The 21,357-nt window shown below is 44.0% G+C and overlaps 3 non-coding genes across 3 annotated transcripts; 2 read left to right on the top strand and 1 right to left on the bottom strand.

The window, feature by feature from the left end:
• Positions 1-7,917: 7,917 nt before the first annotated feature.
• On the bottom strand, positions 7,918-7,990 carry trnak-cuu (transfer RNA lysine (anticodon CUU)). Its single transcript has one exon. It is a non-coding gene; the product is annotated as a tRNA-Lys (tRNA).
• Positions 7,991-8,688: 698 nt separating this feature from the next.
• On the top strand, positions 8,689-8,770 carry trnas-uga (transfer RNA serine (anticodon UGA)). Its single transcript has one exon. It is a non-coding gene; the product is annotated as a tRNA-Ser (tRNA).
• Positions 8,771-21,047: 12,277 nt separating this feature from the next.
• trnas-gcu (transfer RNA serine (anticodon GCU)) lies at positions 21,048-21,129 on the top strand. Its single transcript has one exon. It is a non-coding gene; the product is annotated as a tRNA-Ser (tRNA).
• Positions 21,130-21,357: the final 228 nt, after the last annotated feature.

Genomic DNA, 21,357 nt, shown 5'->3' with positions numbered 1-21,357 from the left:
TGCTTTTGCTAGCACATGGCTTTTTCCCTAGGTGTGGGATTACAATTATGGACACGTGGGTTTTTAAACACAAAACACTGTTTATTCCATGAACTCAACTGAACATCTTAAATAAACATTGGATCTCTTACCACAGCTTACTTCAAAGATAACTCAGAAAATATTGCAACAGTAAATAATTCCTTAAACTGTTCCTTCAAACTTCCAAGAGACTTAACACCTTGAAACAGAATCACATCAGGTTAAAGGCTTTACAATCATCAGTTTAAATCACCCAAATGATCCAAAGATGGTCTTTTATGTCAGAGATCCAGCTCCCTGCTAACACAGACACTCCCAAGCTCTTTTCAAACTTGCAGCTCCCTGGAAACACGCAAGCTGATTTTTAAACTGAAAGTAAAAACCTGAAAAATGGCTGACCTAAAGCCCAGCTCCACCCACTCTCTGGCATCACTGTTTTCTTAAAGGTACATTGCTCAAACATCCATGTCTTAAAGGTACTCTTACATGACACCTCCACCCAAGAAAAAAAAACTTCAATTTAAAGATGGTTTCATTTTTCACTTTTGCACCATTCACTAAGAAATATACACAGTAAATATACACTTTCGCTTTAAAAAAAACAACACATGCAAACAGGTATAATAATATAGTCCATTTTTTCTTTGTTCTTCTTCCTCCAACCGAAATCCTTCTCGATTGACAGTCTCTTTGAACAAAATCTCTGCACGAGATCTCTGCACGAGGGCAGCACGGTAGCCTTGTGGATAGCACAATTGCTTCACAGCTCCAGGGTCCCAGGTTAGATTGGGTCACTGTCTGTGCGGAGTTTGCACATCCTCCCCGTGTGTGCGTGGGTTTCCTCCGGGTGCTCCGGTTTCCTTCCACAGTCCAAAGATGTGCGGGTTAGGTGGATTGGCCATGATAAATTGCCCTTAGTGTCCAAAATTGCCCGTGGGGTTACTGGGTTATGGGGATAGGGTGGCGGTGTTGACCTTGGGTAGGGTGCTCTTTCCAAGAACCGGTGCAGACTCGATGGGCTGAATGGCCTCCTTCTGCTCTGTAAATTCTATGATAATGATCCATCCATTCCTCTACTACTCTGCATTTCTGTTTAGAATCAGATACTTTAATTAAATCTGACCACATAGTCCCTTGCAATTCTCCAATACAGGAACATTGGTGATCACAGCTTTCAGGCAGTCAAATGCCTGTTGAAAGTACGCTGTCCATTGAATATTTTTACGTTTCTTCAGCAATTCCATCAGTGGCGTAATCACGCCACAAAACGTTTGCACTAAAGTTCGATTAAATCCACTCATTCTAAGAAATCGCATTATTTCCCTTCCTCTTGAGGGTATCAGAAACTCCTCAAGGAAAGTGATTCGGGCTCCTGCAAATTCACTTTCGGCTAGTTTCATTACCAACCCCGCCACCTGAAGTCGATCGAAGAACTCCATCCGATGCTTTAAATGCTCTTTCCATATCTGGAAGTTGGAAATAAAAGCAGATTGTCCTACTTTCTCAATGCTATCATTCAAACGTGGGATAGGGTAAGAGTCAGTTCTTGTAACTGCATTCACCTTTCTATAGTCCACATACAACCGTTGGGTACCGTCTAGTTTAGGTACCATCACTATGGGTGAGCTCCATTGGCTGCGACCCACTTCAATTATGCCATTTTAAGCATACTCTCAATCTCTTTGTTAACCTGTGCCAATTTTAAAGGATTAAGTCTATATGAATGTTGTTTGATAGGAACAGCATTTCCTACATCTAAAACATGTATAGCCATTTTAATACTACCCAATTTATCACTACAAATTTGCCCATGTGATTTCAATAACTCTTTCTGGTCAGTTCGTTTTTCCTCTGGAAGGTAACTTAACAATTCATACCAAATTTTAAGAACATCCTCATCATCCAATTTAATTTGAGGATGTCAAATTCACAGTCATCTGGATTTGGTTCGTCACTTTGAGTTAGAATCATTAAACCCTCCTTTTTCTCTCCTTCCCTTTCAAAAAGTACCTTTTAAGCATATTCACATGACACACTCGGTGAGTCTTCCTTCTATCTGGTGTTTTTACCACTTAATTCACCTCATTTAATTTCCTTTCAATCTGATACGGTCCACAAAACCTAGCTTTTAAAGGCTCCCCTGCCACTGGTACCAACTTTATCCCCACTGGCAAAACTACGAACTTTGGATTTCTTGTCCGCTACCCATTTCATTCCATTTTGTACAACTTTCAAATGTTGTCTAGCCAATTCACCTGCTCTATTTAATCGTTTCCTAAAATTTGACACGTAATCCAATAGTGTAATTTCCGATTTCGCACCCACCAATTTTTCCTTAATCAATTTAGGCGGACTAAAGGACTAAATTTGGTAGACTCATTAGGTGCATCCCTAATTGCAAACAATACGAATGGGATTCATTTATCCCAATCCTCTGGTTAATCTTGACAATACGGCCTCAACATTGGCTTTAATGTCTGATGCAAACTTTCTGACGCTCCCTGCGATTCTGGATGGGACGCAGTTGATTTAAATTGTTTTATTCCTAAGCTATCCATAACTTCTTTGAATAACTTTGAAGTAAAATTAGTTCCTTGATCAGATTGAATTTCTGGTGGTAGTCCATATCTAGTAAAGAAATGAAGTAACTCCTCCACAATCCTTTTAGCTGTAATATTACGTACTGGAATGGCCTCTGGAAACCTATTAGACACATCCATTACAGTCAAACGATATTGATTCCCACTTTTTGTTTTAGAAAGCGGTCCTACACAATCGATTAGGACCCTTGTAAAAGGTTCCTTAAATGCTGGAATGAGTATTGAGGGCGCTGGTTTTATCATTGCTTGAGGTTTCCCTATCACTTGACATGTGCGACATGATTTATAAAATTTAACTACATCTTTATGTAGTCCAGGCGAGTAAAACAATTCTGGATTTTAGCTTGTGTTTTCCTTATTCCCAAATGACCTCCCACTGTTACCTCATGTGCAACTCGCAACGCCTCCTTTCTATACCCTACCGGCAATTCTACTTGATGATCTTCTGCCCACTTTTCATCCGCCTGTATATGTACAGGTCTCCATTTTCTCATCAGGCCATCATATTTACGGTAATAACACACTGGTATACTCTCAGATTCCTCTTCCGTATATGCTTTCTGATATATCCGTTTTATTTCTACATCTTTCTGTTATAACTCCGCAAATATTCCTGAACTAAAAATATCCGCCTCATCCTCCACCTGTTCTTGTTCTTTTTCAACCATCTGATCAAAAATTGTTGCTGATAATTGCACTTCAACTTCACCTTTACTCTTTGATTTCTCCTCTTGTCTTAACCTGTAACTTTGCGACCTTGTTCCTACACAAACCGGAAAAATCCCAGGATATTCGTCCTTCAACACTTCAGTTGACTGATTTTCCACTGGCTTATCAACCACAGTAGGCATCACTCCCACCTGCGATGCAGGTATATCATTACCCAAGATAAACTGTATTCCTGGACAAGATAGTTTATCTATTACTCCTACTACCTCTTCACCATTCTTCACTGGACTTTCCAACCTCACCTTATACAATGGAACGCGACTCCGCTCACCCTGAATTCCACATATCACCACCTTTTCTGGCAACATTCTTCCTCAACTACATAATTCCTCATTTTTACCATTAAAGATTGACTAGCCACTGTATCTCAAAACATTGTGACTTCTTCACCTGCTCCTCTTGATACACATAAGTAAATTCTACCCACACAAGTAAATTCTTTAAATACATCTGGCACCTTCTTAACAATTACTTCTTGAACAGGCTGTACAATTGTTTGCACCTCCTTCGCGTCCCTTGGGATTTCCTTTACCACTCTTACAAACCCCACCGTCTTATCCTGTTTTACCACATCACCCTTCTCAGTGCTTGTCTTCAACCACCAACACTGTGACTTTAATGGCCTAGTTTATTACAGTGAAAACATTTGAAACTTTTCATTTCTTTTCCACCCTCCTGGATTTCATTTTTAATCAGAGGTACACTCCCTTGATTGTCTCCCATCATATCACCTTTACCTTTACCACTTGAGTATTCCTCATGTCCCCAGTTTCTATCCCTCATCGGCTGAAACTGATGTCGGAAAACAATCTTTGATTTATGAACGTATTCATAATCATCTGCCATTTCCGATACTAATTTCGCAGCTCTAACCTTCTGTTCTTCCACATGAGTTCTCACTACATCAGGAATTGAATTTTTAAACTCCTCCAAAAGTATAATTTTCTGAGAACTTCATACGTTTGGTCTATTTTCAAAGCCCTTATCCACCTATCAAAATTACTCTGTTTGAGCCTTTCAAACTCCATGTATGTTTGACCAAATTCTTTCCTTAAATTTCTAAACCTTAGTCTGTAAGCTTCAGGCACTCGCTCAGATGCACTTAAGATGGGTTTCTTCACCTGCTCATACGTTCCAGATACCACCTCCGGTCGTGATGCAAACACTTCACTAGCTCTACCTACCAGCTTTGTTTGAATCAGTAGCGCCCACATGTCCTGTGGCCATTTCATTTGTTTAGCTACCTTCTGAAATGAAATGAAAAAGGCTTCCACTTCCTTCTCGTCAAACCGTGGCAGTGCTTGGACATATTTAAATAGTTTCCCACCAAGCCTTCGACTATGACGCGCTTTCACACTATCCTCATCACTATCATCCAGCTGTACGTTTCCCTTTACGTCTGCCAATGTTAACTGATTGTCATGTTTCATGGCCATTTTCTGAAGTCCAAAACTCGCTCTCTTTATCTTTTTCCCTCCTCTGTATTTCCATTTCTTTTTCTTTTTGTTCTGCTAGGACTATTCTTCCTTTTCGCCTTTCTGCTCTCTCCTTTTCTTTTTCCTCTCTCTCTCTCTTTCTCTTTCCTTTTCCTCTCTCTCCCTCTCGTATTCAAGCCGCCTTCATTCTTTCTCATGTTCCATTTGTTTAATTTGCAACTGAATTTTTGCCATTTCCAATGAGTCAAACTCTATCGCATGCAAATTTAAATGCTTAACCACCGCCATAAATACTTCATCTTTTCGCATTTTGTCAGGTAAGGTTAACTGCAATGTTCTTGCCAAATCTAACAGTCTGCTTTTCGTTTCTGCCCGTAAAGTACTTCGTGTGACATTCTCCACCCCCAAAAACTTCTGAGCCTCTGAAAGAGCCATTGTTCACAACACTCTCCCCACGCAAACTAAAATACCACACCGGAAAAGGAACAATCCTTCACTGTCTTTAAGTTCACAAAAGCCAATCCAATAGATAGACTTTGATCCCGGACGAGCCCCCAATTTCTATGGGTGAGGCGTTTCAGAACCTCAATATGTATCATGGAGTTCAAACAACCTCACCCTTTAATGGATTTGTTGCTTTTCCTAGCACACGGCTTTTTCCCTAGGTGTATTATTATTATACAATTATGGACTCGTGGGCTTTTAAACACAAAGCACTGTTTATTCCATGAACTCAACTTAACATCTTAAATAAACATTGGATCTCTTAACGCCCCTTACTTCAAAGATAACTCAGAAAATATTGCAACAGAAACAATTCCTTAAAATGTTCCTTCAAACTTCCAAGAGACTTAACACCTTTAAACAGAATCACATCAGGTTGAAGGCTTTACAATTATCAGTTTAAATCACCCAAATGATCCAGAGATGGTCTTTTATGTCAGAGATCCAGCACCCTGCAAACGAAGACACTCCCAATCTCTTTTCAAACTTGCAGCTCTCTGGAAACACACAGACACACACAAGCTGCTTTTTAAACTGAAAGTAAAAATCTGCAAAATGGCTGACCTAAAGCCCAGCTCCACCCACTCTCTGACATCACTGTTTTCTTAAATGTACATTGCTTAAACTTACATGTCTTAAATGTATACTCACATGACAGTGCACTTATGCAACCATGTGATTTATCTACCTTCTGTATCTGATTCGTCATTGTTTGGGATACGACCTACCGCAGTGGTATCATCCACAAACTTATAGCTTGAGTTGGAGCTAAATCCTGCCACACAGGATATGCCTCCATATTCAGCGGGTCCGACAATGACAAGACTGAAGAACGATCACTCGTCTATCAAATCAGTGAGGTTTGCCTCACTGTGAGACAAGATTAGCAGAAGGAAAACCAAATTAATTAGATTCAGATCACACGGTTATACTAGACCTGAAACATGAAAACCCCGCCATCTCACAATTCCCGTTCCAGCCTCCCCGAACCGGCGCCGGAATGTGGCCACTCCGGGCTTTTCACAGTAACTTGATTGAAGCCTACTTGTGACAATAAGAGATTATTAGTATTATTATTATTGCTCCTCGCCTGAAGTATGGTGATCCTCAGGTTAAATCCCCACCAGTCAGATCTTAGACTCAAAGGGCCTATGGTCATCAGGGACTAGAGCGACTTAATTTATTTTAGAACTGGATCAATGTATGACATTTCCAGGATGTGACTTCACTCAAGACTGGCCAAATGACAGACAGCCGGGAAATTAACGACCATTGAGGAGTTACCGCTACTTGAGGCTTGGTGGGATTGCTGGTTTTAAAGGTTCATCATGAAATCTAGAGATAAAATGCCGGGAAAGTGGACATGAGCATTATCATGAGATCATTAAAATGTAAAAGGAGGCCATTCTGCCAATCGACTCGGCAACGATATTCTGAAAGAGCCCCTGTGTCCCCATCACATCCCTGTAATACCACCCAACTTTCTAAACACTAAGGGTCAATTTAGCATGGACAGTCCACCTAACCCGCACATATTTGTACTGTGCGAGGAAATCGGAGCACCCGGAGGGAACCCACACAGAAACGAAGAGAAAGTGCAAACTCCACACAGTCAGTGACCAAAGGCTGGAATTGAACCCGGATCGCGGGCGCTGTGAGGTAACCACTGTGATAACGTGCCACCGTATGAGGTCATAACACGTCATACATTAGATCAAGCATGATCTCATTGAAATGCGGAGCATATTCGATGGGCTGAATGGCCTACTTCTGCTCCTACGTCTTATACCCTGATATTGTGTAAATGTGTTCCTGTTCTTGGGTAAAACTCTAGTTAAACCAACACAGACGCCGCATGTCGTCTGCATCTGATTATCTGGCGCAGAGAAGGTGATTGTGGAATACATGTCGTACCCATCAAACTCTGCTACTCACCTGACTGAGATTTGATCTGTATCTGTAAATCACAGGTAGTGTTCGCGAGTGGAGGGAACACTCTGCACCTCAGTCTCAACAGTTTGTGAGAGCAGGATTCCTTCATTATGAATCAATGTCTGGTACTGTATGTGAGGGTGGTGTTCAGTCCCTATCAGACATTGGTACTGAATGTCAGTTTGGAAATGTTTCTGTATCTATCAATCACAATTACTGTTTGGGAAAAAGTGAGATTAATACATAACAGCAGCACTGCTGTAACAGACAGAGAAAGATACACAAAAAATCAGGAAGAGACTATCAGGAAACACATACAATGACACACAGAAAAGGTGCCGAGATGGAGAAACTGTTTTTTTAGGAAAATGTGTTTTCTGCTGCACACAGAGAGGCCTTGTTTGTAAAATTATATCTTGCTGTGTAACTGAGCTCTCTGCCGTGGAACCGTGACACTGCCGGTGACAGATCTTCACTGTAGTTGTGTCAAATCATTATCAGTTGTGGAAGTAAGATCCGTCGGAAGCAGAACCTTTCTCCGCCGTTACTGAGACGAAATTTTAATTACATATTAATTAAATTTTGTCACGAGGTTCGTTTCGACCTCTGGATTACCAGTCAAGGGACATAACCTTGTGCTTCTGTTATGAAGACAGTTCATTCAGCATCAATACTTTCGGATAATAACAAGGAAGCGCCCAACGTGGGTCTCGAACCCACGACCCTGGGATTAAGAGTCCCATGCTCTACCGACTGAGCTAGCCGGACCGCTGGTGCACTAACTATTAAACCTCTTCTTGAAGAGAGTTGCTGGGGTGCTCATTCGGAGGGTCAGTGCTGACTTGTTGGGCCGAATGGCCTACTTCTGAGCTGGATATTCTACGATTCTGTGATACAAGCATGTTGATGCGGTGAAGATGTTCTGCCCACTCCTGATACCATGTAGAAATGCTGGTCTCTCAATGACTGGCGACCAATGATATGTAATAAAAAATAACTGACTTAATAATTGAGCAGCTCCTCCTGGCTTGTGCTCTGACCGCGATCCGGGGAAATGCCGGAATCCCGACACGTGACTTTTTTAGTTGCGTCATCAGGTGACTGTTCGGCCTGCACAGGTCTCCTTCTGTGCTGTAATTTCTAGATTTCATCATTTAAATTGTCTTCCAGACTGTAAAGTGTGGTCCTGTTCCATTTGAATTTCTAATATATTTCCAATGTAACTGATGTTGTTCCACAATCTATTTAATCGGTGGAATTGTGCGTTTAGGGAGCTGAGGTTTTCGAGTCTCTCAAGGCCTCTCTCCAAATCCAATGGTCATTTTCCACGAAGATTCAACCCCTCCTCACATAAACACCGGGGCCCCGTTGATCGTTCGAATGCAATAACTTCCTGGAGTGATTCCAGGCTGGTTTTAGAATGTATTCTATCGACCAAATTACTAATGAATGGCATACTAGACACAGCTGCGATGGCCGAGTGGTTAAGGCGTTAGACTTGAAATCCAGTGCTGTTTCCCCGCGCTGGTTCGAGCTCTGCTCGCAGCGACTGTGATTCGAAGTGTTTGCTGAACTCCCCGCGCAAGCCACTGAATCGGAATGTTTGTAAATGAACGGTTTGAGTCAGTCAGATGTTCAGCTTGTCTTGGAAACTGAAGGAAAATATAAAGAAGCTCGCACTCAAAACAACGATCAATAAATAATATCGTTTCCTGCAACGTTCGGAAGGAGAAGCAGCAACGGCAGCGAATGGAAACGTGGTTTGGTTTCATTCAGCTGAATGTATTTTGGGGTAAAAAGATCGTGTTAGAAATGGAACATATTTTATCTCTCTATCTGTTTCTTTGTTTCTTTCTCTCTCCCTCACTCACTGTTTTTGTGCTTCTCCGGGGACTGATTGGATACAGTGAAACTCAGCCCTATTTCATCCCAACTCTTTTGGACGAATACATCCTGGCGATGGGCGATCCTGAATCAGTGGAAGAATCGACAAACTATTCCATTCTTAGCTCTGTGAGAAGTTCCATTCCTGGTTGTGAGGTGGTTCTGGGATAAAGGGATCAAGAGAGAACGAGGTGACTGCAGTCTGACTCTTCCTCTGAAAACCAGTTAGTGCGCCCTTGTACAAAGTGGATGTGTCTGAGAACAGGAGGAAAGCAGATCATGGGCCTGTGATTGATTTTATTGAGCCAGACCTTGAAAAGTGAAGCAAACTTCTAACTAGTCGGTGCCTGTCTGAGAACTGGTAAGGAATTACTGCTGATATTGAAACGGTTCATCTTTAATTAGTTACAGCAAATCGATTCTTTCAGAGGTGTTGGTGTATTGTTTTCAGAGTCACTGTCATAGTTTCTTAAAATATGATTTGTGCTTGTTTTTGTTTTGTTCAGTAATTTGGGGAATCCATTTGGAGCAGGTGCAGTTGGTCAGTATCTGTGCCTCTTGCTTGGCAGCTCCCCGGGAAGCAGCAGCTCCATTCCTATCGAGATCTGTGGACACAATCAGGAGACCCAAAGTATTGCGCACTGCTGCCATCTCCTGGCTGAAAGCAAGTTGTGCAACAAGGTAACGAGGTATTCGTGACACGTTTCAATTGGAGCAAAATAACATTAACATGGTTAAATATTATCACTGTAGTAATCACATTTAAATCCCCAGATATCTGATTTTGACTGAGCGACCCAGCTCATCCCAATCTATCGGAAAATGAAGGATTCCCATTACAGCCATATTGGTTACAAGAATATCCAATCTCTGATTTAATACATTCTCCCGCTTCATTGTTTGTGTATTCGTTCTATAAATACAGGCAAAGCTTGAAGAAATCAGTAACAGAGTGATCAATGTTCCCGGAGAGGTGAAACTGCCGCCCCGAACTTCCTTCTATGAAGGTGATTCCAGTCACTCCCCACGTTCCCATTAGAACAACGTCACAGAAGAAATCACATCCCCTTCACAGAATAACCATTCAGCACGAAAGTAAATTATCTGAACTATGCCGACCAGAATCAGTGTGCTCAAACGTGTGTTCTTGTTGAAAGAAAAAATGAGGAAGTGAATAGCTGTGTAGCTACCGCAGGGCAGTAATGGTGTAGCTCCTGGTTTAAGGAGCAGAGTGCCGCAGCGGATGCGTGTTGGGTCATTAGCCCGAGGTCGAGGAATCGAGGCTATTCTCTGCTATTTACATCCTCCCTGACACAAAAAGTAAAAATAACGCACGTTCCTGTATGCTTTGCAGCAAATACCTATCAGAAACTTTCTTGCAGTCTCATCCCGACATTAAACTCAGGATAAAGCAGGCAGCATGACACATTACAACATTGTAAAGCTCACACAGAGTGAACCACAGAGAAAATGATTTAAAGTCTCAGCAAGACTGACCAGATCTGTAGGGAGAGAAAAGAGTTAACGTTTCGAGTCCAGATGACACTTTGTCAATGCTGGACCGGATACGATATCCAGTAGTACCCCACAAAGGGGCAATATAGATATATAACGATATCCATTAATAACTCACAGGGGGCATATAAGGAAATAAAGCTTTATCGAGCAACAAATCACAATAGAAACCAAGTTCCCATCTTCCCCTCTCGGACGGATGTGAACACTCTAACCAGCCAGACTATTTACAAGAGAAGACAAATTTTACCCGGAGTCCTGGGATCAATATTAATTCCTCAACCAAAGTCACTGAAGCAGATTATCGAGTCATTAACTGCGCTTTTGCCTGTGTGGTCTTGCTGTGCGTATTTAAGCGGGAATCTCATGTCCTGAGACCAACGCTTTTCCATTGAAAGGAAGGTATTGGACATTCGTGAGGTTGAAAATCTCGCTGGAGAAAATTAACCTCGTAGGGGAAAGGTCAATATCAGGAGTGGGATTCGCACCCACGCTTCCAGAAGAGACTGCGGCCTGAACCTTTGACCGCTCGGTCACCCTGATGCGTTGTCGCCGAAACTAAGATCCGTGCACAAATCGTCTCAAATTCTATCTTCATCGTCATTCCATTTCAAACAAGATATGCTTACCCTACTTTTGAACACCAGCCAGAGTCCTGTATCTGAGTGTCATCCTTGTCCAGGCCGCTGATGGTTAAGGAGCTCCTCATTGCTGCATTGATCAGTTTGCTCCAATCAACCAGGAACGAATTCCCGCTCTACCTGTTCCTCACTCGAAGATATTGAAAACCTAAGATCTGAGCGACGTGAAGTATCCAATTGGAGAGTTGCATCCTGGCGACTGCATTCTCTCTCCACAGCTGCTCCCGGTGCTGCTTTCACAGAGAAGTAGCCGAAGAATCCCTCCTTTTTCCAAACAGGAGAACGGTCATCCAGGAGAGGCGCCAGAAGAGTGTTCTGGGAGAAGTCAACTTTGTCACCTCGACTATACTGTGTGTAGCTGAACAACAGGTGTGAAAGAGCGGATCAGACTGTAAGCAAAACGTTGATACTAATAAAGAAAAAGGTAGATGTGCTGCTGACAAATAGCGACTTGTTTTCGTTTGGTGTGATTGAGAATATATATAGCAGAGAATGGTTTGGATCCATCGACCTCTGGGTTATGGGCCGCTGCTCCACGCTGCTCGTGGTTGACCCTGTCCGGGGTCGGACTTGAGGCAAAGTTTGAAGAAATCTCTAACAGCGTGATCAATGTTCCCAGAGAGGTGAAACTGCCGCCCCGAACTTCATTCTATGAAGGTGATTCCAGTCACTCCCCACTTTATCATCAGAACAACGTCACACAAGAAATCACATCACCTTCACAGAACAACATTCAGAACGCAAGTAAATTATCTGAAATTTGCTGACCAGAATTACTGTGCTCAAACGTGTGTTCTAGTTGAAAGAAAAAAAATGAGGAAGTGAATACCTGTGTGGCTACCGCAGGGCAGTAAAATCGTAGCTCCTGGTTTAAGGAGCAGAGTGCCGCAGCGGAAGCGTGCTGGGCCATTAGCCCGAGGTCGAGGAATCGAGGTAGTTCTCTGCTATTTACATTCTCCCTGACACAAAAAGAAAACATAACACACGTTCCTGTTTGCTTTGCAGCAAATACCTATCAGAAACATTCTTGCAGTCTCATCCCGACATTAGTCCCAAGAATGAAGGAGACAGCATGACGCAGTACAACATGGTAAAGCTCACACATAGGGAACCACAGAGAAAATGCCTTAAAGTCTCAGCAGATCTGACAGCATCTGTCGGGAGAGGAAAGAGCAAACGTTTCGAGTCCAGGTGACCATTTGGCAAAGCTGGACTGGAGACGTTATCCAATAGTACCCAACAGAGGGGCAATAGAGAGAAATAACGATATCCAGTAATACCTCACAGGGGGCCAATAAGGAAATAAAGTTTTATCCAGCAGTAAATAACAATAGAAAACGAGTTTCCAACTTCCCCTCTCAGACGGATGTAATTACTCCGACCAGCCAGACTATTTACAAGAAGATAACACGAATTTTACCCGGAGTCCTGTGCTCAATTTTAATTCCTCAACGAGAGTCACTGAAGCAGATTATCGAGGCATTAACTGCGCTTTTGACTGTGTGGTCTTGCTGTGCGCATTTAAACAAGAATCTCATGTCCTGAGACCAACGCTTTTCCACTGAAAGGGAGGTATTGGATCTTCCTGATGTTGAAAATATTGCTGGAGAAATGTAACCTCCTGGAGAAAAATTCAATATCAGGAGTGGGAGTCGAACCCACGCTTCTAGGAGAGACTTCAATCAAAACGCAGCAACTTTGACCACTCGGCTGTCGTCCAAACTAAGATCCTTTCGCAAATCGACATAAATTCTATCTTCATCATCATTTCATTTCAAACAATAGATGCTTTCCCTACTTTTAATCCCTAGCCAGAGTCCTGTATCTGAGTGCCATCCTTATCCAACCCGCTGGGGGTTAAGGAGCTTCTCATTGCTGCATTGAACAGTTTGCTCCAATCAACAAAAACCGAATTCCCGCTCGACCTCTTCCTCACACGAAGCTATTGAGAGTCTAAGATCTGAGCGACGTGAAGTGTACAAATGGAGAGTTGCATTCTGGCGACTGCAATCTCTCTCCACAGCTGCTTCCGGTGCTGATTTCACGGACAAGTAGCCGAAGAACCCCTCCAGGGTCCAATCAGGTGAACGTTCATGCACTAGAGGAGCCAGAAGAATGTTCTGGGAGAACTCAACTTAGTCTCCTCGACTGTACTGTGGGTAGCTGAATAACCGGTGCCAAAGAGCGGATCAGACTGAAAGCAAAACTTTGATACTAATAAAGAAAAAGGTAGATGTGCTGCTGACATATAGCAACTTGTTTCCGTTTCGTGTGAGTGAGAATATAAATAGCAGAGGATGGTTTCGATCCATCGACCTCTGGGTTAGGGGTCCAGCACGCGTCCGCTGCGCCACTTTGCTCGTAGTTGGCTTCTCTGGGGTCGGACTTGAAGCAAAGCTTGAAGAAATCAATAAGAGCGTGATCAATGTGCCCAGAGAGGTGAAACTGCCGTCCCGAACTTCCTTCCATGAAGGTGATTCCAGTCATTCCCCAGTTTCTCATCAGAACAACGTCACAGAATAAATCACATCCCCTTCACAGAACAACCGTTCAGCACGAAAGTAAATTATCTGAACTATGCTGACCAGAATCAGTGTGCTCAAACGTGTGTTCTTGTTGAAAGGACAAATGTAGAAGTGAATAGATGTGTGGCTACAGCCAGGCAGTACTGTTGGAGCTCCTGGTTTAAGGAGCAGAGTGCCGCAGCGGAAGCGTGCTGGGCCATTAGCCCGAGGTCGAGGAATCGAGGCTATTCTCTGCTATTTACATTCTACCTCACAGCAAAAGTAAACATCACGCACGTTCCTGTTTGCTTTGCAGCAAATACCTTTCAGAATCCTTCTTGCAGTCTCGTCCCAGGAATGAAGGAGACAGCATGATACAGTACAATGTTGCATAGCTCACACAGAGGGAACCACAGATAAAATGCTTTAAAGTCTCTGCTCAATTGATCCTCAAGATAAACTCTTCCAAATTCCACCAATTCCATTGGGAAATGCATGAATATAGATTGTTTAAATTTTACATACTTCTAACACCTCTCCGACCACCCGATCACATTCTATCACCGACAGTTCATGTGAATCTCCCCCGCTCTGTTGCGGTTCTGTGTCGTGGCCAGTAGATGTCAACACACTGTGGTAGAGAGAGGTTCACAGATTAGAGTGAGACACAACTGGTAAAAATTGTTTTTATTATATTAAAGTTGGGACGGCGGGATTTCGAAGAAGATAATATGTGGTGATGATCTATTCTTATATTTTGGTTGTGTTGAACCCGTCAACATGTTGTATGTGGGAGTGACGTGCATTCTCTCTGCCCTTCTCTGGTCCCGTTTGTAAATGGGGGATTCCTGTCACTCTCGGGTAATGTGTGAGAGTGTAAGAGACATTCTGAACCTGTCAGTCTTCGTCACTATATGTGCCTCTGGATACGTCGTCAATGGAACCGCACCGTGACATCAGTTCTTGCACTCAGTTTGCACTGAGTGCTGAATTTGGTCATTTTTGAGTGCGATAGTGAGAGTTTGGTGACGAGGGAGTTCGGTGGGGAGGGAGTAAGGTGCTCCTTTTATTTTGTTTCCGACATTTCCGCAAAGAGTGCGAAGAGAGCCAGGAGTTTAGCTGACTGGGAGCAGAGTCGGAGGGCAGAGATCTATTAGTCCACACAGCAGCTATATTCTGTAAGGTAAGAGGGGATGGAGGCGAGGCCAGTTACATGCTCCTCCTGTAGGATGTGGGTGGTGAGGGATACCACCGGTGTCCCCACTGACTATACCTGCGGGAAGTGCACCCAACTTCAGCTCCTCAAAGACCGTGTTATGCAACTGGAGCTGAAGCTGGATGAACATCGGATCATCCGGGAGGCAGAGGGGGTGATTGAGAAGAGTTACATGGAGGTAACCACACCCAAGGTACAGGACAAGAATAGCTGGGTTACAGTCAGGGGGAAAAAAACAAACAGGCAGAAAGTGCAGGGATCCCTCGTGGCCGTTCCCCTTCAAAACAAATATACCGTTTTGGATGCTGTTGGGGGGGATGACCTACCGGGGGAAGGCCCTAGCGGCCAGGTCTCTGGCAATGAGTCTGGCTCTGGGGCTCAGAAGGGAAGTGGGGAGAATAGAAAAGCAATAGTTGTAGGAGATTCAATGGTTAGGGGAATAGATAGGAGATTCTGTGGTCGCGAGCGAGACTCCCGGAAGGTATGTTGCCTCCCGGGTGCCAGGGCCAGGGATGTCTCGGATCGTGTCTTCAGGATCCTTAAGGGGGAGGGGGAGCAGCCAGAAGTCGTGGTGCACATTGGTACCAACGACATAGGTAGGAAAAGGGGTGTGGAGGTAATAAACACGTTTAGGGAGTTAGGCTGGAAGTTGAAAGCCAGGACAGACAGAGTTGTCATCTCTGGTTTGTTGCCGGTGCCACGTGATAGTGAGGCGAGGAATAGGGAGAGAGTGCAGTTGAACACGTGGCTGCAGGAATGGTGTAGGAGGGAGGGCTTCAGGTATTTGGATAATTGGAGCGCATTCTGGGGAAGGTGGAACCTGTACAAGCAGGACGGGTTGCATCTGAACCAGAGGGGCACCAATATCCTGGGAGGGAGGTTTGCTAGTACTCTTCGGGAGGGTTTAAACTAATTTGGCAGGGGAATGGGAACCGGATTTGTAGTCCAGCAACTAAGGTAGCCGATATTCAGGACGCCAAAGCTTGTAATGAGGCAGTGGGGAAGGGAACACTGACAAAGGAGAGTATTTGCAGGCACGGAGATGGGTTAAAGTGTGTATACTTCAACGCAAGAAGCATCAGGAATAAGGTGGGTGAACTTAAGGCATGGATCGGTACTTGGGACTACGATGTGGTGGCCATCACGGAAACTTGGATAGAAGAGGGGCAGAAATGGTTGTTGGAGGTCCCTGGTTATAGATGTTTCAATAAGATTAGGGAGGGTGGTAAAAGAGGTGGGGGGGGCATTATTAATTAGAGATAGTATAACAGCTGCAGAAAGGCAGTTTGAGGAGTATCACCCTATTGAGGTAGTATGGGTTGAAGTCAGAAATAGGAAAGGAGAAGTCACCTTGTTAGGAGTTTTCTATAGGCCCCCCAATAGTAGCAGAGATGTGGAGGAACAGATTGGGAAACAGATTTTGGAAAGTTGCAGAAGTCATAGGGTAGTAGTCATGGGCGACTTTAACTTCCCAAATATTGAGTAGAAACTCTTTAGATCAAATAGTTTGGATGGGGTGGTGTTTGTGCAGTGTGTCCAGGAAGCTTTTCTAACACAGTATGTAGATTGTCCGACCAGAGGAGGGGCAATATTGGATTTAGTACTGGGTAATGGACCAGAGCAAGTGATAGATTTGTTAGTGGGGGAGCATTTTGGAGATAGTGACCACAATTCTGTGACTTTCACTTTAGTAATGGAGAGGGATAGGTACGTGCAACAGGGCATGGTTTACAATTGGGGGAAGGGTAAATACGATGTTGTCAGACAAGAATTGAAGTGCATAAGTTGGGAACATAGGCTGTCAGGGAAGGACACAAGTGAAATGTGGAACTTGTTCAAGGAACAGGTGCTACGTGTCCTTGATATGTATGTCCCTGTCAGGCAGGGAAGATATGGTCGAGTGAGGGAACCATGGTTGACAAGAGAGGTTGAATGTCTTGTTAAGAGGAAAAAGGTGACTTATGTAAGGCTAAGGAAACAAGGTTCAGACAGGGCATTGGAGGGATACAAGATAGCCAGGAGGGAACTGAAGAAAGGGATTAGGAGAGCTAAGAGAGGGCATGAACAATCTTTGGCGGGTAGGATCAAGGAAATCCCCAAGGCCTTTTACACATATGTGAGAAATATGAGAATGACTAGAGCGTGGGTAGGTCCGATCAAGGACAGTAGCGGGAGATTGTGTATTGAGTCTGAAGAGATAGGAGAGGTCTTGAATGAGTATTTTTCTTCTGTATTTACAAATGAGCGGGGCGATATTGTTGGAGAGGACAGTGTGAAACAGATTGGTAAGCTCGAGGAAATACTTGTTAGGAAGGAAGACGTGTTGGGCATTTTGAAAAACATGAGGATAGACAAGTCCCCCGGGCCTGACGGGATATATCCAAGGATTCTATGGGAAGCAAGAGATGAAATTGCAGAGCCGTTGGCAATTATCTTTTCGTCCTCACTGTCAACAGGGGTGGTACCAGGGGATTGGAGAGTGGCGAATGTCGTGCCCCTGTTCAAAAAAGGAACTAGGGATAACCCTGGGAATTACAGGCCAGTTAGTCTTACTTCGGTGGTAGGCAAAGTAATGGAAAGGGTACTGAAGGATAGGATTTCTGAGCATCTGGAAAGACGCTGCTTGATTAGGGATAGTCAGCACGGATTTGTGAGGGGTAGGTCTTGCCTTACAAATCTTATTGAATTATTTGAGGAGGTGACCAAGCATGTGGATGAAGGTAAAGCAGTGGATGTAGTGTACATGGATTTTAGTAAGGCATTTGATAAAGTTCCCCATGGTAGGCTTCTGCACAAAGTAAGGAGGCATGGGATAGTGGGAAATTTGGCCAGTTGGATAACGAACTGGCTAACTGATAGAAGTCAGAGAGTGGTGGTGGATGGCAAATATTCAGCCTGGATCCCAGTTACCAGTGGTGTACCGCAGGGATCAGTTCTGGGTCCTCTGCTGTTTGTGATTTTCATTAATGACTTGGATGAGGGAGTTGAAGGGTGGGTCAGTAAATTTGCAGACGATACGAAGATTGGTGGAGTTGTGGATAGTAAGTAGGGCTGTCGTCGGCTGCAAAGAGACATAGATAGGATGCAGAGCTGGGCTGAGAAGTGGCAGATGGAGTTTAACCCTGAAAAGTGTGAGGTTGTCCATTTTGGAAGGACAAATATGAATGCGGAATACAGGTTTAACGGTAGAGTTCTTGACATTGTGGAGGAGCAGAGAGACCTTGGGGTCTATGTTCATACATCTTTGAAAGTTGCCACTCAAGTGGATAGAGCTGTGAAGAAGGCCTATGGTATGTTCGCGTTCATTAACAGAGGGATTCAATTTAAGAGCCATGAGGTAGTGATGCAGCTGTACAAAACTTTGGTAAGGCCACATTTGGAGTACTGTGTACAGTTCTGGTCGCCTCATTTTAGGAAGGATGTGGAAGCTCTGGAAAAGGTGCAAAGAAGATTTACCAGGATGTTGCCTGGAATGGAGAGTAGGTCTTACGAGGAAAGGTTGAGGGTGCTAGGCCTTTTCGCATTAGAGCGGAGAAGCATGAGGGGCGACTTGATAGAGGTTTATAAGATGATCAGGGGAATAGATAGAGTAGACAGTCAGAGACATTTTCCCCAGGTGGAACACACCATTACAAGGGGACATAAATGTAAGGTGAAAGGTGGAAGATATAGGAGGGATATCAGAGGTAGGTTCTTTACCCAGAGAGTAGTGGGGGCATGGAATGCACTGCCTGTGGAAGTAATTGAGTCGGAAACATTAGGGACCTTCAAGCAGCTGTTGGATAGGTACATGGATTACGGGAAAATGATATAGTGTAGATTTATTTGTTCATAAGGGCAGCATGGTAGCATTGTGGATAGCACACTTGCTTCACAGATCCATGGTCTCAGGTTCGATTCCAGCTTGGGTCATTGTCTGTGCGGCGTCTGCACGTCCTCCCCGTGTCTGCGTGGGTTTCCTCCGGGTGCTCCGGTTTCCTCCCACAGTCCAAAGATGTGCGGGTTAGGTGAATTGGCCAATGATAAATTGCCCTTAATGTCCAAATTGCCCTTGGTGTTGGGTGGAGGTGTTGAGTTTGGGTAGGGTGCTCTTTCCAAGAGCTGGTGCAGACTCAAAGGGCCGAATGGCCTCCTTCTGCACTGTAAATTCAATGATAATCTATGATTAATCTAGGACAAAGGTTCGGCACAACATCGTGGTTGACAGCTCCACGTCAACTTTTTCCATACCTTTTGGTACCTTGAACATCTCAATTAGATAATGACGCATACATTCTAAGTGAGAAACTGTGGACCAGTCTTCCTCAGTTTGAAACTCACGATGTCGCACAATAACATCCGATTCAACTATTAGATCGATGACCGGGAATCGAACTGGGATAACTGCTTGGAAGAAAACTTTGCTCACCACTCTCCCACCATCGCTGCAATTCCAATTTTGAACGCCAGGTGAATAGAAGGAGGCAGATACATTCCATCAGTTCATGGATGCAAAACGAATTAAAACCTGTTGACATGTGCAGTTGTGGGACGAGGTGGCCGAGTGGTAAAGGCGATGGACTACTAATCCATTGTACTCTACATACGTGTGTTCGAATTCCATCCTCGTTGATTTTAAATCCACTTTTCTCGGACGTGGGCCTAATTTTTCCTAGATGGATCTGCAATCACTGATGTGACAATCTATTCCAAGTTGTCAGGCCAGATTGCAGCGAGTTGGGTTAGAGGACGGAGGAACGAAGGCAAACGGGTTTGGAGCTTAACCGCTATTTGACACCAGTTCTTCTTCGGCTACCCACAGTACAGTCGAGGATACCGGGTTGACTTCTCCCATAATTACCTCCTGCCACCTCTCCTGGATGAACATCCTCCTGTTTGTGCACTGGAGGGTTGCTTCGGTCACTTGCCTGTGAGAACGTCAGATATTAAAGTTCCATGAAGTAAGGAGTTGTACCACGTGGTTAAGGGGATGCACAAGAAACCTTTGTGCTCTGCGCACTTGAGTTCGAATCCAATCCTCGTCTGCAACGTGTCTGTTGTGTCTCTGTTTGATCCACGTCATGAGGGTGACGGAAAAATGCTGTGATTGTTAGTGTTTGGGACTTGGGGTTGTGAATAATCGAACACTTTCCATATTGAAACCACTTTAGAAAATGACGAGAAAGTTACTTAATTCACTTCCCCCCATAATTGCGCACAAATTCTGAGTTGGAAACTATTTCTTTCCCTCAGTTAGAAAGTCATGAAGCCGCGCAAACGATAAATTCATCAGATATGTGAGCAGTATTACGCCATTCGACCCATCGAGTCTGCCCGCCATTCGATCATGACTGAAATGTTCATCATCTGCTACCTGAAATGTTACGGAACAAGAGATCGATTGAGATATCAGCCAGAACACCTCCTCCCGAGAACACATAACATTGGAGCTGGGATATGCAATTTAGCCTCTTGGGCGTAAAACCTTCCATGTGATCTTGCCTGATCAAACATAATGGCCTCAACGCCACCGTCCTGCCCGTTCTCCAGAACCCTTCAACTCATTACCAATAAAAGTCTCTCTAAGTCCTCCTTAACTTTCTCACTGTCCCTGCATCCACCACACTCTCAGGAAGTGAATTCCACAGAATTAAAACCCTTTGGGAGAAGTAGTTTTTCTTTAAATCTTTTGTAAATTTGCAGCCTCATATTCTAAGATGATGACCTCTCGTTTTAGACTGACCCACAACAGGTAACATCAACTCCACGTCTACAATATCTACACTTTTTCGCATCTTAAACACCTCACTTAGATAATCCGTATAAATTCTGAATGAGAAACAGTTGACCAGTCTTCCTCAGTTTGAAACTCAGGATGTCGCGCAAAAACATCCAATTCAACTATTACTGCGATGGCCAGGAATCGAACCGGATTCAACGGTCTCAAAAGCAGTGATGCTCACCACTATACCACCATCGCTGCATTTCCCTCTGTTGAACACCTGGTTGAATAGAAAGAGGCAAATAATTTCCATCAGTTCATGGGTGCAAAACGAATTAAGACGTATTGACACAAAAATTTGTGCGACGAGGTGGCCGAGTGGTTAAGGCGATGGACTGCTAATCCATTGTGTTCTGCACACGTGGGTTCGAATCCCATCCTCGTCGATTTTTCGCCCGTTGTTTCTCGGAAGTGGGATTCATTTTCCACGATGGATCTGCAATCTCTGATGTGACAAACTATTCCAAGTTGTCAGGCCACTTGCATCGAGTTGGGTGAGAGGAGGGACGAACGGAGGCAGACGTGTTTGGGGCTTAACCCCACATTGCCACCAATTCTTCTTCGGCTACCCACTGTGCAGTCGAGGTTACCGGGTTCACTTCTCCCATTATTAC

This window comes from Scyliorhinus torazame, chromosome 24, assembly GCF_047496885.1.
Source record: "Scyliorhinus torazame isolate Kashiwa2021f chromosome 24, sScyTor2.1, whole genome shotgun sequence".
Lineage (NCBI taxonomy): Eukaryota > Metazoa > Chordata > Chondrichthyes > Carcharhiniformes > Scyliorhinidae > Scyliorhinus > Scyliorhinus torazame.
The sequence above is the reverse complement of the archived record's forward strand: the minus strand, read 5'-3'. Positions and strand labels throughout refer to the sequence as shown.